This window comes from Ambystoma mexicanum, chromosome 10, assembly GCF_040938575.1.
Source record: "Ambystoma mexicanum isolate Mex_15411 chromosome 10, UKY_AmexF1_1, whole genome shotgun sequence".
NCBI classification, from domain to species: Eukaryota; Metazoa; Chordata; class Amphibia; order Caudata; family Ambystomatidae; genus Ambystoma; species Ambystoma mexicanum.
In genome coordinates, this window is record NC_090932.1 from 1536919660 (window position 1) to 1536933966 (window position 14307).

General features: G+C 50.4%; 4 non-coding genes across 4 annotated transcripts; all 4 read right to left on the reverse strand.

Moving 5' to 3' along the window:
* Positions 1-1103: 1103 nt before the first annotated feature.
* On the reverse strand, positions 1104-1244 carry LOC138496585 (U4 spliceosomal RNA). Its single transcript, XR_011278083.1, has one exon. It is a non-coding gene; the product is annotated as a U4 spliceosomal RNA (small nuclear RNA).
* Positions 1245-4752: 3508 nt separating this feature from the next.
* LOC138496586 (U4 spliceosomal RNA) lies at positions 4753-4893 on the reverse strand. The gene has a single exon (XR_011278084.1). It is a non-coding gene; the product is annotated as a U4 spliceosomal RNA (small nuclear RNA).
* A 3508-nt stretch (positions 4894-8401) lies between these two features.
* LOC138496587 (U4 spliceosomal RNA) lies at positions 8402-8542 on the reverse strand. The gene has a single exon (XR_011278085.1). It is a non-coding gene; the product is annotated as a U4 spliceosomal RNA (small nuclear RNA).
* A 3508-nt stretch (positions 8543-12050) lies between these two features.
* Positions 12051-12191, reverse strand: LOC138496588 (U4 spliceosomal RNA). The gene has a single exon (XR_011278086.1). It is a non-coding gene; the product is annotated as a U4 spliceosomal RNA (small nuclear RNA).
* Positions 12192-14307: the final 2116 nt, after the last annotated feature.

A 14307-nucleotide genomic window follows, 5' to 3' on the forward strand; every position in this document is an offset into this window, starting at 1 on the left:
CCAAACTGCCTGCCAACTGATATCCGCATCTGTCGTCCCTCTTGAACTCTGTCGCCGGAGCTACAAAGCATGCTGGAAGCCACTCGATGCTGTCGAGTACCAAGATCATCTCAAACACCAGTTACATTGTGGTTCTGTCCCCCTGGTCCTTCTCCGAAGGCCCTTAGTGACATTTACGAACTCTTGCTCCCTTGCTGCTGCAACCAAATAACCTTGAACAGTTCAGACTGATTGCTTTACCGACTGCACTCCTGTCAGTATCCAGAGTGCATCCCTCTCCTTTGTGAAACTGTCTGTCCCCTGTTTTCCTTTATAGGGTGGGTTGTATTTTGTAGTGTGTTAGAACTGTCTGTTGTATTAATACTAAAGTAGATATTTGTATACAACCTTGACTGGACAGTCCCTTTTATCAGTGGGTCACAATTGTTTTTTCGCTCTGTTGCAACTAACCAGCCTGACGTTCCGTCCACTGTTCGGACCCCTTCCGGTGTACTAGAGGTGTGGGACTGATTGATGGTCTAGAAAGCGATATTCCTCCCTGGACCACTAGTGCCCCGGAAGTTGATTCGTCACACCAAGAGAGGTCGGGTTGTTGACTCCACGTGAATATGTGTCTATAGAATGCATGGGGACAGAAATGCCCTTTTGCCTCTCTTGGGAAGACTGAGATGGTGAGCGAAGGCCAAAGGTAAAGCGACCCCTCTGCTGCGGTTGGCTTCAGTGGCAGCCAGACCTCCCTGAGTAACCATCCAACAATCTGATGACTTTCGCAAGAGCAGATGTGGCAAAGAGGATCGAAGGCAGACAGGTCACTGTCTGCTAGGTTCTGAAAGCTCATGGTTTTCATGTCGTGAGATCAGGAAGGCAGCGAGACAACTGAGGCGCTTAATGCACCTGCTGCATGGTCACGGTTCCATAGACTTCGCTGCGCCGCTTGGAGTTTACGAATGCGCTAGCTTCTGGAAGTAAACCCCTTTGTTGAGGGTAGGCCACGAGAGAACAAAGAATAGAAGGGATGGGTTCCGAAAAACACACCCCTCTTGCTAGGTCTTCTCCAGTGGAGTAAAAGCGTCATTGTCTCCTTTTCAAACAAATCGGTTCAGCCTCCGTAGAGACTGTCAAAAATTACCAATTCCAGCTATATTTCAAGCTGTCATGGCGGGGTATTGGGTAAAGTTTTCAATAAGCAATAATCGCGCCTCGGTTAAACCTCATGAGCTACGATACTGCCACTGCGCAAAGCTAAAGCACCTGACCCAGAGGCCTGTGCACCCCGGGAATGGATTCCCATTTAACTTGCACTGATCCCAGCAAGCTCCATCCTGAGCATCCTTTGTCAAACTCATAAAACCGCCTGGATTCCAGTGCCGAGATTTGTTGAGGTGAACACCTGTATCATCTTGCGCTCACCAAACTGACAGCAAATATAGTAGCAAGGTATGCATAGGATTCTGGGAGTAAACATGCAAATGAGCAGGCTGCTACCTGTGCGCTCTTTCCCTTAGCATGATCGGTGGCCTGTTGGCAAGTGACCCCGCCCTCCTGAGAGATTATTGGGCAGGCCGCTGCCAAGGCAACATGGGAGAGGCTTGAGAATGCAAAGAGCCATTGGAGGATTGCACAGGAGCGAGGACAGCATCGAGAAATGGGCTCCTTTGGGGACAGGTGAAGTGATGCTCCACCAGGACGACCAGCTGTTTCTGCAGTGCAGCCAGGACATTGAAAAGAAGTGAATCAATTTGTCTCTGAGCGTTCCAACTGTTGACCAAACCATTACAATTTCGATACATTTCCATGCCATCACATACCTACCTGTTTGTGATAATTGCACTTGTCCTTGAAAATAGACCCGATTTTGCAGGGGACTCTGGGAAAAGTGAAAAGGTCCTATGTAATTCACGTCTTGTACCCTGTCTCATAGGGCGGACCCTGCAATTCTACTTCCACTCCACTGCCAAAAATGAAGCGGCCTTGCCCTGTTCAGGCTTTTTGCTGTAGCCCCTGGGCCTTTGCAGAGCCATCTGCTTAGTGTGGCTCTGCCACTGAGGTCAGAAGAGAACATTTAGCCTGAGAAACGGCTGTCTGTGTGTGCAGCTTGGAGAAGACACTGTTGCCATGGGAAAGACATGCCTGTTTGCTGTGCAAATGAAGTGCAGACACAGACAGAAGAGACCACTTGACTGGTAGGAATTGAAGAACCTGACCAAGAGTGAGGAATTAGACCATCCGCACGGGGAGTGTGCGCTCCGCCTGGGCTGGTTTGATACTTTTAAAAAAGAAATGGAATGTTGGTAGGTAAACCTCCTGGAAATGTGTGGGGCTATCCCGCACACATTTCCCAATGGACACTGCACAACAAACACATAGTCAAGTGCACTCTGGGGGACACAGTCTACCGGTGCGGTCCTCCTGTCACATTTAGCTGCAATGTGACAGCCATGGGTACATCAAAGCATCTCTGAAGGGGGAAGGCAACGCCTTCCTCCGGCCCTGGTCAGCCTACTTAAAATAGCAAAGGCTCCATCGATATGCCCTGCCTATTGTTAGGTTCTCTCTGATGGCAGCGCATACTGATGAGAGTTAAGTGAAGCAGGCCTGCCAAGAGGCCTGTTCACAGAACTAACACAGGGCAGGAAACCCCAACACCTTTTTCATATGCAATGTGTCAGCTTGAAGCTAGCTCCCACCCCTCTGTATGAAGGCCATTGAATGTCATGTGTGGAACAACTGTTTACAGTAGGCAACCGCTGCAGGGCCACCCCCTTTCAGAGGTAAGATATATGTGATTTGATGCAGACAGTCTGTTCTCGAGCTCAATTAACCAGAGAGCCACTTTGATCCACAGGAGACAGGAAGATGGGTGCGGCTTAGTAGTACATGTTGTCACCCCTTACCTTTCCTGTTGCAAAGCACTCTGGTCATGACCTTACGCATGACAGAAGATTGGTGGTGGGGACCCAGGATTGGGTCTTTAAGGTAGGCTTAGCATGCTCCAATCACTGGGGCCCATTTGGCTTTAAAAGAGGGCTGAGCCCCTCACTGAGCAGATCATCCGACGACTTCAAAAGGAGTACGAAGAAGGACTCATTCGGACCCTCGGTGATGGTACAGTCTGCCTCACGGCTTCCGCCAGTGAAGGAAGTCCAGGATTTCCAAGAGGGAAGCAAAATACCTCCCAAAACATCTCCCAGGGAACAGAGGGAGATACCCGACTCAGAGGATCCATCAAGCAGCACCAGAACCGGTACCCAGCCAGCACACAGCATGCCCTGCTAGGTTAAGCCAGCAAGCTTCCTAGGTGGGAAGTGCCAGAGAGTCTCTGAACAAAGGACAAGGCCGTTGCCGGCAAACACTCTTCTCAGCTTTGGGTCGGCCGCCTTAAACGTCGACCCAAGCATTGAGAAGAAGCTCGGAGGAGTGCCACAACAAGCATCAACCAGCGTCCATCTTTTAAGGACTTTTTCGAAGCAGTCGAGCTCTCAAACTGCGACCGGCTGCACCACTGTGGCTGTTCTCACGCTGCAGTCACTAAAGCCGTCTGAGAACCCTCGACCAGCGTTCCAGATCCACCAACCAGCACACAGACAACGATTCTTCACCCCGAGCCGCCGGGTAGGGCAGCCTGCAGCCGTCCGCCCAGCCTCGCTTACCAAACTGCCTGCCAACTGATATCCGCATCTGTCGTCCCTCTTGAACTCTGTCGCCGGAGCTACAAAGCATGCTGGAAGCCACTCGATGCTGTCGAGTACCAAGATCATCTCAAACACCAGTTACATTGTGGTTCTGTCCCCCTGGTCCTTCTCCGAAGGCCCTTAGTGACATTTACGACCTCTTGCTCCCTTGCTGCTGCAACCAAATAACCTTGAACAGTTCAGACTGATTGCTTTACCGACTGCACTCCTGTCAGTATCCAGAGTGCATCCCTCTCCTTTGTGAAACTGTCTGTCCCCTGTTTTCCTTTATAGGGTGGGTTGTATTTTGTAGTGTGTTAGAACTGTCTGTTGTATTAATACTAAAGTAGATATTTGTATACAACCTTGACTGGACAGTCCCTTTTATCAGTGGGTCACAATTGTTTTTTCGCTCTGTTGCAACTAACCAGCCTGACGTTCCGTCCACTGTTCGGACCCCTTCCGGTGTACTAGAGGTGTGGGACTGATTGATGGTCTAGAAAGCGATATTCCTCCCTGGACCACTAGTGCCCCGGAAGTTGATTCGTCACACCAAGAGAGGTCGGGTTGTTGACTCCACGTGAATATGTGTCTATAGAATGCATGGGGACAGAAATGCCCTTTTGCCTCTCTTGGGAAGACTGAGATGGTGAGCGAAGGCCAAAGGTAAAGCGACCCCTCTGCTGCGGTTGGCTTCAGTGGCAGCCAGACCTCCCTGAGTAACCATCCAACAATCTGATGACTTTCGCAAGAGCAGATGTGGCAAAGAGGATCGAAGGCAGACAGGTCACTGTCTGCTAGGTTCTGAAAGCTCATGGTTTTCATGTCGTGAGATCAGGAAGGCAGCGAGACAACTGAGGCGCTTAATGCACCTGCTGCATGGTCACGGTTCCATAGACTTCGCTGCGCCGCTTGGAGTTTACGAATGCGCTAGCTTCTGGAAGTAAACCCCTTTGTTGAGGGTAGGCCACGAGAGAACAAAGAATAGAAGGGATGGGTTCCGAAAAACACACCCCTCTTGCTAGGTCTTCTCCAGTGGAGTAAAAGCGTCATTGTCTCCTTTTCAAACAAATCGGTTCAGCCTCCGTAGAGACTGTCAAAAATTACCAATTCCAGCTATATTTCAAGCTGTCATGGCGGGGTATTGGGTAAAGTTTTCAATAAGCAATAATCGCGCCTCGGTTAAACCTCATGAGCTACGATACTGCCACTGCGCAAAGCTAAAGCACCTGACCCAGAGGCCCGTGCGCCCCGGGAATGGATTCCCAATTAACTTGCACTGATCCCAGCAAGCTCCATCCTGAGCATCCTTTGTCAAACTCATAAAACCGCCTGGATTCCAGTGCCGAGATTTGTTGAGGTGAACACCTGTATCATCTTGCGCTCACCAAACTGACAGCAAATATAGTAGCAAGGTATGCATAGGATTCTGGGAGTAAACATGCAAATGAGCAGGCTGCTACCTGTGCGCTCTTTCCCTTAGCATGATCGGTGGCCTGTCGGCAAGTGACCCCGCCCTCCTGAGAGATTATTGGGCAGGCCGCTGCCAAGGCAACATGGGAGAGGCTTGAGAATGCAAAGAGCCATTGGAGGATTGCACAGGAGCGAGGACAGCATCGAGAAATGGGCTCCTTTGGGGACAGGTGAAGTGATGCTCCACCAGGACGACCAGCTGTTTCTGCAGTGCAGCCAGGACATTGACAAGAAGTGAATCAATTTGTCTCTGAGCGTTCCAACTGTTGACCAAACCATTACAATTTCGATACATTTCCATGCCATCACATACCTACCTGTTTGTGATAATTGCACTTGTCCTTGAAAATAGACCCGATTTTGCAGGGGACTCTGGGAAAAGTGAAAAGGTCCTATGTAATTCACGTCTTGTACCCTGTCTCATAGGGCGGACCCTGCAATTCTACTTCCACTCCACTGCCAAAAATGAAGCGGCCTTGCCCTGTTCAGGCTTTTTGCTGTAGCCCCTGGGCCTTTGCAGAGCCATCTGCTTAGTGTGGCTCTGCCACTGAGGTCAGAAGAGAACATTTAGCCTGAGAAACGGCTGTCTGTGTGTGCAGCTTGGAGAAGACACTGTTGCCATGGGAAAGACATGCCTGTTTGCTGTGCAAATGAAGTGCAGACACAGACAGAAGAGACCACTTGACTGGTAGGAATTGAAGAACCTGACCAAGAGTGAGGAATTAGACCATCCGCATGGGGAGTGTGCGCTCCGCCTGGGCTGGTTTGATACTTTTAAAAAAGAAATGGAATGTTGGTAGGTAAACCTCCTGGAAATGTGTGGGGCTATTCCGCACACATTTCCCAATGGACACTGCACAACAAACACATAGTCAAGTGCACTCTGGGGGACACAGTCTACCGGTGCGGTCCTCCTGTCACATTTAGCTGCAATGTGACAGCCATGGGTACATCAAAGCATCTCTGAAGGGGGAAGGCAACGCCTTCCTCCGGCCCTGGTCAGCCTACTTAAAATAGCAAAGGCTCCATCGATATGCCCTGCTTATTGTTAGGTTCTCTCTGATGGCAGCTCATACTGATGAGAGTTAAGTGAAGCAGGCCTGCCAAGAGGCCTGTTCACAGAACTAACACAGGGCAGGAAACCCCAACACCTTTTTCATATGCAATGTGTCAGCTTGAAGCTAGCTCCCACCCCTCTGTATGAAGGCCATTGAATGTCATGTGTGGAACAACTGTTTACAGTAGGCAACCGCTGCAGGGCCACCCCCTTTCAGAGGGAAGATATATGTGATTTGATGCAGACAGTCTGTTCTCGAGCTCAATTAACCAGAGAGCCACTTTGATCCACAGGAGACAGGAAGATGGGTGCGGCTTAGTAGTACATGTTGTCACCCCTTACCTTTCCTGTTGCAAAGCACTCTGGTCATGACCTTACGCATGACAGAAGATTGGTGGTGGGGACCCAGGATTGGGTCTTTAAGGTAGGCTTAGCATGCTCCAATCACTGGGGCCCATTTGGCTTTAAAAGAGGGCTGAGCCCCTCACTGAGCAGATCATCCGACGACTTCAAAAGGAGTACGAAGAAGGACTCATTCGGACCCTCGGTGATGGTACAGTCTGCCTCACGGCTTCCGCCAGTGAAGGAAGTCCAGGATTTCCAAGAGGGAAGCAAAATACCTCCCAAAACATCTCCCAGGGAACAGAGGGAGATTCCCGACTCAGAGGATCCATCAAGCAGCACCAGAACCGGTACCCAGCCAGCACACAGCGTGCCCTGCTAGGTTAAGCCAGCAAGCTTCCTAGGTGGGAAGTGCCAGAGAGTCTCTGAACAAAGGACAAGGCCGTTGCCGGCAAACACTCTTCTCAGCTTTGGGTCGGCCGCCTTAAACGTCGACCCAAGCATTGAGAAGAAGCTCGGAGGAGTGCCACAACAAGCATCAACCAGCGTCCATCTTTTAAGGACTTTTTCGAAGCAGTCGAGCTCTCAAACTGCGACCGGCTGCACCACTGTGGCTGTTCTCACGCTGCAGTCACTAAAGCCGTCTGAGAACCCTCGACCAGCGTTCCAGATCCACCAACCAGCACACAGACAACGATTCTTCACCCCGAGCCGCCGGGTAGGGCAGCCTGCAGCCGTCCGCCCAGCCTCGCTTACCAAACTGCCTGCCAACTGATATCCGCATCTGTCGTCCCTCTTGAACTCTGTCGCCGGAGCTACAAAGCATGCTGGAAGCCACTCGATGCTGTCGAGTACCAAGATCATCTCAAACACCAGTTACATTGTGGTTCTGTCCCCCTGGTCCTTCTCCGAAGGCCCTTAGTGACATTTACGACCTCTTGCTCCCTTGCTGCTGCAACCAAATAACCTTGAACAGTTCAGACTGATTGCTTTACCGACTGCACTCCTGTCAGTATCCAGAGTGCATCCCTCTCCTTTGTGAAACTGTCTGTCCCCTGTTTTCCTTTATAGGGTGGGTTGTATTTTGTAGTGTGTTAGAACTGTCTGTTGTATTAATACTAAAGTAGATATTTGTATACAACCTTGACTGGACAGTCCCTTTTATCAGTGGGTCACAATTGTTTTTTCACTCTGTTGCAACTAACCAGCCTGACGTTCCGTCCACTGTTCGGACCCCTTCCGGTGTACTAGAGGTGTGGGACTGATTGATGGTCTAGAAAGCGATATTCCTCCCTGGACCACTAGTGCCCCGGAAGTTGATTCGTCACACCAAGAGAGGTCGGGTTGTTGACTCCACGTGAATATGTGTCTATAGAATGCATGGGGACAGAAATGCCCTTTTGCCTCTCTTGGGAAGACTGAGATGGTGAGCGAAGGCCAAAGGTAAAGCGACCCCTCTGCTGCGGTTGGCTTCAGTGGCAGCCAGACCTCCCTGAGTAACCATCCAACAATCTGATGACTTTCGCAAGAGCAGATGTGGCAAAGAGGATCGAAGGCAGACAGGTCACTGTCTGCTAGGTTCTGAAAGCTCATGGTTTTCATGTCGTGAGATCAGGAAGGCAGCGAGACAACTGAGGCGCTTAATGCACCTGCTGCATGGTCACGGTTCCATAGACTTCGCTGCGCCGCTTGGAGTTTACGAATGCGCTAGCTTCTGGAAGTAAACCCCTTTGTTGAGGGTAGGCCACGAGAGAACAAAGAATAGAAGGGATGGGTTCCGAAAAACACACCCCTCTTGCTAGGTCTTCTCCAGTGGAGTAAAAGCGTCATTGTCTCCTTTTCAAACAAATCGGTTCAGCCTCCGTAGAGACTGTCAAAAATTACCAATTCCAGCTATATTTCAAGCTGTCATGGCGGGGTATTGGGTAAAGTTTTCAATAAGCAATAATCGCGCCTCGGTTAAACCTCATGAGCTACGATACTGCCACTGCGCAAAGCTAAAGCACCTGACCCAGAGGCCTGTGCACCCCGGGAATGGATTCCCATTTAACTTGCACTGATCCCAGCAAGCTCCATCCTGAGCATCCTTTGTCAAACTCATAAAACCGCCTGGATTCCAGTGCCGAGATTTGTTGAGGTGAACACCTGTATCATCTTGCGCTCACCAAACTGACAGCAAATATAGTAGCAAGGTATGCATAGGATTCTGGGAGTAAACATGCAAATGAGCAGGCTGCTACCTGTGCGCTCTTTCCCTTAGCATGATCGGTGGCCTGTCGGCAAGTGACCCCGCCCTCCTGAGAGATTATTGGGCAGGCCGCTGCCAAGGCAACATGGGAGAGGCTTGAGAATGCAAAGAGCCATTGGAGGATTGCACAGGAGCGAGGACAGCATCGAGAAATGGGCTCCTTTGGGGACAGGTGAAGTGATGCTCCACCAGGACGACCAGCTGTTTCTGCAGTGCAGCCAGGACATTGACAAGAAGTGAATCAATTTGTCTCTGAGCGTTCCAACTGTTGACCAAACCATTACAATTTCGATACATTTCCATGCCATCACATACCTACCTGTTTGTGATAATTGCACTTGTCCTTGAAAATAGACCCGATTTTGCAGGGGACTCTGGGAAAAGTGAAAAGGTCCTATGTAATTCACGTCTTGTACCCTGTCTCATAGGGCGGACCCTGCAATTCTACTTCCACTCCACTGCCAAAAATGAAGCGGCCTTGCCCTGTTCAGGCTTTTTGCTGTAGCCCCTGGGCCTTTGCAGAGCCATCTGCTTAGTGTGGCTCTGCCACTGAGGTCAGAAGAGAACATTTAGCCTGAGAAACGGCTGTCTGTGTGTGCAGCTTGGAGAAGACACTGTTGCCATGGGAAAGACATGCCTGTTTGCTGTGCAAATGAAGTGCAGACACAGACAGAAGAGACCACTTGACTGGTAGGAATTGAAGAACCTGACCAAGAGTGAGGAATTAGACCATCCGCACGGGGAGTGTGCGCTCCGCCTGGGCTGGTTTGATACTTTTAAAAAAGAAATGGAATGTTGGTAGGTAAACCTCCTGGAAATGTGTGGGGCTACTCCGCACACATTTCCCAATGGACACTGCACAACAAACACATAGTCAAGTGCACTCTGGGGGACACAGTCTACCGGTGCGGTCCTCCTGTCACATTTAGCTGCAATGTGACAGCCATGGGTACATCAAAGCATCTCTGAAGGGGGAAGGCAACGCCTTCCTCCGGCCCTGGTCAGCCTACTTAAAATAGCAAAGGCTCCATCGATATGCCCTGCCTATTGTTAGGTTCTCTCTGATGGCAGCGCATACTGATGAGAGTTAAGTGAAGCAGGCCTGCCAAGAGGCCTGTTCACAGAACTAACACAGGGCAGGAAACCCCAACACCTTTTTCATATGCAATGTGTCAGCTTGAAGCTAGCTCCCACCCCTCTGTATGAAGGCCATTGAATGTCATGTGTGGAACAACTGTTTACAGTAGGCAACCGCTGCAGGGCCACCCCCTTTCAGAGGGAAGATATATGTGATTTGATGCAGACAGTCTGTTCTCGAGCTCAATTAACCAGAGAGCCACTTTGATCCACAGGAGACAGGAAGATGGGTGCGGCTTAGTAGTACATGTTGTCACCCCTTACCTTTCCTGTTGCAAAGCACTCTGGTCATGACCTTACGCATGACAGAAGATTGGTGGTGGGGACCCAGGATTGGGTCTTTAAGGTAGGCTTAGCATGCTCCAATCACTGGGGCCCATTTGGCTTTAAAAGAGGGCTGAGCCCCTCACTAAGCAGATCATCCGACGACTTCAAAAGGAGTACGAAGAAGGACTCATTCGGACCCTCGGTGATGGTACAGTCTGCCTCACGGCTTCCGCCAGTGAAGGAAGTCCAGGATTTCCAAGAGGGAAGCAAAATACCTCCCAAAACATCTCCCAGGGAACAGAGGGAGATACCCGACTCAGAGGATCCATCAAGCAGCACCAGAACCGGTACCCAGCCAGCACACAGCGTGCCCTGCTAGGTTAAGCCAGCAAGCTTCCTAGGTGGGAAGTGCCAGAGAGTCTCTGAACAAAGGACAAGGCCGTTGCCGGCAAACACTCTTCTCAGCTTTGGGTCGGCCGCCTTAAACGTCGACCCAAGCATTGAGAAGAAGCTCGGAGGAGTGCCACAACAAGCATCAACCAGCGTCCATCTTTTAAGGACTTTTTCGAAGCAGTCGAGCTCTCAAACTGCGACCGGCTGCACCACTGTGGCTGTTCTCACGCTGCAGTCACTAAAGCCGTCTGAGAACCCTCGACCAGCGTTCCAGATCCACCAACCAGCACACAGACAACGATTCTTCACCCCGAGCCGCCGGGCAGGGCAGCCTGCAGCCGTCCGCCCAGCCTCGCTTACCAAACTGCCTGCCAACTGATATCCGCATCTGTCGTCCCTCTTGAACTCTGTCGCCGGAGCTACAAAGCATGCTGGAAGCCACTCGATGCTGTTGAGTACCAAGATCATCTCAAACACCAGTTACATTGTGGTTCTGTCCCCCTGGTCCTTCTCCGAAGGCCCTTAGTGACATTTACGACCTCTTGCTCCCTTGCTGCTGCAACCAAATAACCTTGAACAGTTCAGACTGATTGCTTTACCGACTGCACTCCTGTCAGTATCCAGAGTGCATCCCTCTCCTTTGTGAAACTGTCTGTCCCCTGTTTTCCTTTATAGGGTGGGTTGTATTTTGTAGTGTGTTAGAACTGTCTGTTGTATTAATACTAAAGTAGATATTTGTATACAACCTTGACTGGACAGTCCCTTTTATCAGTGGGTCACAATTGTTTTTTCGCTCTGTTGCAACTAACCAGCCTGACGTTCCGTCCACTGTTCGGACCCCTTCCGGTGTACTAGAGGTGTGGGACTGATTGATGGTCTAGAAAGCGATAGTCCTCCCTGGACCACTAGTGCCCCGGAAGTTGATTCGTCACACCAAGAGAGGTCGGGTTGTTGACTCCACGTGAATATGTGTCTATAGAATGCATGGGGACAGAAATGCCCTTTTGCCTCTCTTGGGAAGACTGAGATGGTGAGCGAAGGCCAAAGGTAAAGCGACCCCTCTGCTGCGGTTGGCTTCAGTGGCAGCCAGACCTCCCTGAGTAACCATCCAACAATCTGATGACTTTCGCAAGAGCAGATGTGGCAAAGAGGATCGAAGGCAGACAGGTCACTGTCTGCTAGGTTCTGAAAGCTCATGGTTTTCATGTCGTGAGATCAGGAAGGCAGCGAGACAACTGAGGCGCTTAATGCACCTGCTGCATGGTCACGGTTCCATAGACTCCGCTGCGCCGCTTGGAGTTTACGAATGCGCTAGCTTCTGGAAGTAAACCCCTTTGTTGAGGGTAGGCCACGAGAGAACAAAGAATAGAAGGGATGGGTTCCGAAAAACACACCCCTCTTGATAGGTCTTCTCCAGTGGAGTAAAAGCGTCATTGTCTCCTTTTCAAACAAATCGGTTCAGCCTCCGTAGAGACTGTCAAAAATTACCAATTCCAGCTATATTTCAAGCTGTCATGGCGGGGTATTGGGTAAAGTTTTCAATAAGCAATAATCGCGCCTCGGTTAAACCTCATGAGCTACGATACTGCCACTGCGCAAAGCTAAAGCACCTGACCCAGAGGCCCGTGCGCCCCGGGAATGGATTCCCATTTAACTTGCACTGATCCCAGCAAGCTCCATCCTGAGCATCCTTTGTCAAACTCATAAAACCGCCTGGATTCCAGTGCCGAGATTTGTTGAGGTGAACACCTGTATCATCTTGCGCTCACCAAACTGACAGCAAATATAGTAGCAAGGTATGCATAGGATTCTGGGAGTAAACATGCAAATGAGCAGGCTGCTACCTGTGCGCTCTTTCCCTTAGCATGATCGGTGGCCTGTTGGCAAGTGACCCCGCCCTCCTGAGAGATTATTGGGCAGGCCGCTGCCAAGGCAACATGGGAGAGGCTTGAGAATGCAAAGAGCCATTGGAGGATTGCACAGGAGCGAGGACAGCATCGAGAAATGGGCTCCTTTGGGGACAGGTGAAGTGATGCTCCACCAGGACGACCAGCTGTTTCTGCAGTGCAGCCAGGACATTGACAAGAAGTGAATCAATTTGTCTCTGAGCGTTCCAACTGTTGACCAAACCATTACAATTTCGATACATTTCCATGCCATCACATACCTACCTGTTTGTGATAATTGCACTTGTCCTTGAAAATAGACCCGATTTTGCAGGGGACTCTGGGAAAAGTGAAAAGGTCCTATGTAATTCACGTTTTGTACCCTGTCTCATAGGGCGGACCCTGCAATTCTACTTCCACTCCACTGCCAAAAATGAAGCGGCCTTGCCCTGTTCAGGCTTTTTGCTGTAGCCCCTGGGCCTTTGCAGAGCCATCTGCTTAGTGTGGCTCTGCCACTGAGGTCAGAAGAGAACATTTAGCCTGAGAAACGGCTGTCTGTGTGTGCAGCTTGGAGAAGACCCTGTTGCCATGGGAAAGACATGCCTGTTTGCTGTGCAAATGAAGTGCAGACACAGACAGAAGAGACCACTTGACTGGTAGGAATTGAAGAACCTGACCAAGAGTGAGGAATTAGACCATCCGCACGGGGAGTGTGCGCTCCGCCTGGGCTGGTTTGATACTTTTAAAAAAGAAATGGAATGTTGGTAGGTAAACCTCCTGGAAATGTGTGGGGCTATTCCGCACACATTTCCCAATGGACACTGCACAACAAACACATAGTCAAGTGCACTCTGGGGGACACAGTCTACCGGTGCGGTCCTCCTGTCACATTTAGCTGCAATGTGACAGCCATGGGTACATCAAAGCATCTCTGAAGGGGGAAGGCAACGCCTTCCTCCGGCCCTGGTCAGCCTACTTAAAATAGCAAAGGCTCCATCGATATGCCCTGCCTATTGTTAGGTTCTCTCTGATGGCAGCGCATACTGATGAGAATTAAGTGAAGCAGGCCTGCCAAGAGACCTGTTCACAGAACTAACACAGGGCAGGAAACCCCAACACCTTTTTCATATGCAATGTGTCAGCTTGAAGCTAGCTCCCACCCCTCTGTATGAAGGCCATTGAATGTCATGTGTGGAACAACTGTTTACAGTAGGCAACCGCTGCAGGGCCACCCCCTTTCAGAGGGAAGATATATGTGATTTGATGCAGACAGTCTGTTCTCGAGCTCAATTAACCAGAGAGCCACTTTGATCCACAGGAGACAGGAAGATGGGTGTGGCTTAGTAGTACATGTTGTCACCCCTTACCTTTCCTGTTGCAAAGCACTCTGGTCATGACCTTACGCATGACAGAAGATTGGTGGTGGGGACCCAGGATTGGGTCTTTAAGGTAGGCTTAGCATGCTCCAATCACTGGGGCCCATTTGGCTTTAAAAGAGGGATGAGCCCCTCACTAAGCAGATCATCCGACGACTTCAAAAGGAGTACGAAGAAGGACTCATTCGGACCCTCGGTGATGGTACAGTCTGCCTCACGGCTTCCGCCAGTGAAGGAAGTCCAGGATTTCCAAGAGGGAAGCAAAATACCTCCCAAAACATCTCCCAGGGAACAGAGGGAGATACCCGACTCAGAGGATCCATCAAGCAGCACCAGAACCGGTACCCAGCCAGCACACAGCGTGCCCTGCTAGGTTAAGCCAGCAAGCTTCCTAGGTGGGAAGTGCCAGAGAGTCTCTGAACAAAGGACAAGGCCGTTGCCGGCAAACACTCTTCTC